The sequence below is a fragment of the Aristolochia californica genome, unplaced genomic scaffold, assembly GCF_029961685.1.
Source record: "Aristolochia californica isolate CCGP_79_NKW_82.1479 unplaced genomic scaffold, dmAriCali1.0.hap1 SCAF_10, whole genome shotgun sequence".
Taxonomy (NCBI): Eukaryota; Viridiplantae; Streptophyta; class Magnoliopsida; order Piperales; family Aristolochiaceae; genus Aristolochia; species Aristolochia californica.
This window is the reverse complement of record NW_027181771.1, coordinates 7,113,929-7,117,904: the sequence shown is the minus strand read 5'-3', so window position 1 is coordinate 7,117,904 and position 3,976 is coordinate 7,113,929.

The following is a 3,976-nucleotide window of genomic DNA, read 5'->3' as shown; positions in this document are numbered from 1 at the left end:
CCGAGTTACATGGTTGTTCCTACTAAAAGAGATATCAGAAGTTTTACCTCTTTTTAAGTCTTTTTTTACCATGGTGTCTACTCACTTCAAAACTACCTTAAAAAACTATTTGCTCCAACAATGCTAAGGAATATCTGTCTTCGAACTTCCAAACTTTTTGCTAGAACAAAGGTATCATTCACCAACCTCTTGTGTCTACAAACCACAACAAAATGGTGTGACTGAAAGAAAAAATAGATACCTTCTTGAGGTTGCCCGTGCTCTAATCCATCATATGCATGTGCCTCATTTCTATTGGTCCCATGTTCTTCTCATTGCCTGTTATCTTATTAACAAGTTACGTTCTTCAGTGCTTGGTTAACAAATACCAAATTCTTGTCTTTTTCCTGATGATAAGTTGTTCTCTGTTCCTTTGAGAGTTTTTGAGTATACCTGTTTTGTTCATAATACATCCATACATAATAATAAATTGGATCCTAGGGCACTTAAATATATCTTTTTGGTGTACTCTAAAAGGATATGTCTGTTACAACCCGTCTCTTCGAAAATTATTTTATTCTAGTGATGTCACATATTTTGAGGATCAACCATTTTATTAACCATCCACCGGATCCTCACCTAGTTTTTCTATAGCCAATGAGTTTCCTAAACCTATTGTGACAATTAATGATCTTGCAACTCATTGTCATATTGATGTACATGTCCCACCCCCTAAAGCATTGGCCGACACTACACATGTGAAATCTCTAGATTCCTCTGAGGTAAGTTCTTCTTCCCTGCCCCCTATTTTTTGTCCTTTATTTGATACCCAACCTATTGCTCTTTGGAAAGAACCTTGGGCATGTACCCAACTTTTTACCTCTCACCCCATTGCTCATTTTTTATCTACCCATCGATTATCACCATCTTGTTGTCAATTTCTTGCCTCCATTTCTTTTGTTTCTATCCCTCAATCTTATTAGGATTCCTTTAAGAATCCATGATGGAAAGCAATCATGGACAAATAAATGACAACTCTTTATGAGAATCAAACAGGGAGCCTTTTTTTCCTTACCATTTGGTAAAAAGCAAGTACATTGTAAATGGGTCTTCACTGTCAATCAAAATCCGGATGGCTTGGTGGCCCGCCTTAAAGCCCAACTTGTGGCTAAAGGCTATACCAAATGTTATGGGATTGATTATGAGGAAACCTTTTTCCCCAATTGCCAAGCTCAACATGGTGTGTATCTTATTATCTCTGGCTACTAATTCTTGATGGCTTGTCATTCAGCTAGATGTAAAAAAATACATTCCTCAATGGCAATATTAAGGAAGAAATTTATATGCAACAACCACCTGGATAAATGGTTGAGGGGTAGTTGGTGTGCCGCCTTACAAAATCATTATACGGTTTGAAACAATCTCCACGAGCCTGGTTTGACAAGTTTAGTCAAGCAATGATTCGATTTGGGTTCACAAAGTGCTATGTGCACCATTCTGTATTTCTCAAGCGTAGTGAGAAAGGAGTTGTACTATTTGTTGTATATATGGATGATATTATTTTGACGAGTAGTGATTCTGATAGCATCAGTCAAGTAAAAAACAAGATATTCAATATGTTGGAAGATATGATGGACTACCATTTTATACGAGAAGATCCAATACACCATTTGCAACAAGTTGGGCGTTCATGATGTTCCCTCACCCCCAGCTTGAGGGGGAGTATTGGAAGATGGGCCCAAGCCCACACAACCAACGAAGGCCCACACATCCAAGTGTGTGGAAGATGGGGTCAAGCCCACAGACCCACACATTGGTGGTATGATGGTAGATAAAGAGTCATCTCATAAAGATTGCATTGATGTAATTAATTTGTGATTTATGTCTTTTATTCCTCTTACTAGGGTGAAGGGTATTATCGTCATATTAGTACTTTTGATATCTATAAATACAACGTAAGGGGGAGGGTTTGGACAAGTCCATTACCCTATTCTTCTTCCTCTTTTCTCCAAATTCGTCACTCTTCTTCTTCTCCTCTTAAAACCACAACTATTCTTCTTCTTTTCACCCCTTAATCCTCTCTACTATGATTATACATCAAGGAATCCTAAGTTTCAACATGCTATTGTTGGAAGATGGGCCCAATCCCACATAACCAAGGAGTCACACATCAAGTGTGTGGAAGATGGGCCCAATTCCACACGTCCAAGGAAGGCTCACACGTCAAGTGTGTGGAAGATGGGCTCAAGGCCACATGGCAAGGAGAAGGTCCACATGCCCAACCAGTAGTGGCATGATGGTAAATAAATAGCAATCTCATAAAAATGACATTGATGTAATTAGTTTAAGTTTTAGGGGCATAATTATAAAATTGTAAGATTATTAATCTATAAATCGATATTCAAGGGAAGGGTTAGGACACAAGTCCATAACCCTTTTTCTTCCTCCTATATTTTCTCCGATGGGTGTCTGTCTCTTTTTCTTCATGAGCTAAATCCATGGAGTCTTGAAAATCAATATGGTATCAGAGCTGGCAATTGTCTGAGATGTAAAAGGAGAAGAAGATGGAGAAGAAAGGGAGGAAGAAGAAGAAAAAGAAAAAGAAAAAGAAAAAAGAGGATTTTCTCATTTTTCCTTAAGTATTATTTCTCAATTTTTATATTTCATTGGATATTTCACTCTTTTGCCATATTTTTAATATAGGAAATTATATACCGTTGGAAAGATATTTGAGTGCAGTTTCCAACTCAAAAAGAATTGTTGAAATCAAATTTTGTGAGAAAGAGAAATCAACATCTGAAGCAGCAAACGTACAACAGCAAAAAGATTCAACTTTAGAGCGGTTTTATGCCATCAAGAATGAAATCTTATATGGAGAATTATATATCAAAATAAATATTTGTCGATTAGCACTTGAGCTTGCAAAATATTTGTTGACTTCAAGTTAGGATCATTGACATTATCTCCCAGCTTGAAGGGGAAAATAGAAGGAGAAGTATGAAGGATGAGCACATGTGAAGTTGTTCGATTTATTGATTATCAAACAACACTTGGTTCAACTTATTATATGTAGTCTATTACTTAGCTTGATTCACTCACTCACTATCAAAGTTACTATCTGCGATCTACTACCAGCTTGACTTCGACTTGATTATTACCTAGGATTATTACTTTGGATTACTTGGTACATAGCTTTATTATTTAAATATGGGCTTGTTGCAGATTATCTTATGTATCTTTATTGATCTTAAGGACTTTTACTACCTGTTGGTTATCCACTAGTATATAACTGACTATTTGGTACGTGTAATTTGGGCTCTGGTCCATTTCAATTGCTGCTATTGTGTTTCTTTGATTGAAACATTATTATTGAAGAAAGACTTCTCAATTGCTAATTGTTGTCAGCATTGGTTATTCTAATGAAGAAAAAAGCACATAGTGGCCTTAGAATATTATCTTCTAGTGATTACCCCTTAGCCCCCTTATTTGGCCTTTTTACTCCTACCAATTGAGAGTCGGTACCCTATGGAGGGACACCGTGATGGAGGAGTTTATTACTACACTTCTGATCAACGCCTCTAGACCACTACCTAAAAAGGATAAGAGTGTGCCCAACATCTAGCGTGAGTCAAGTCTACTATTCACCCAAGAGGTGTTTTTTGAGCAACCATGAGAAAGTAGGTAGACTATGTGCCCCACAGTAGAGTTACTTTCTCACTTATGAAATTGAGTGAAAAGTATTTTTTTTTATGACCATTTGACTGGAGTATGGAGCGATGTCTTATGGTTAAGAGTAATTTTAATGTCTCTTATATTATGCCAGTTGGGTCTCTTAGAAAAGAACAAAGAGATCACCAGCTTGAGGAGGAGTATTGGAAGATATGATGGACGGTCATTTTATATGGGAAGATCTAATACAACATTTGCAGCAAGTTGGACGTTCATGATATTCTCTCAATCCCAGCTTGAGGGGGAGTGTTGGAAGATGGGCCCATGC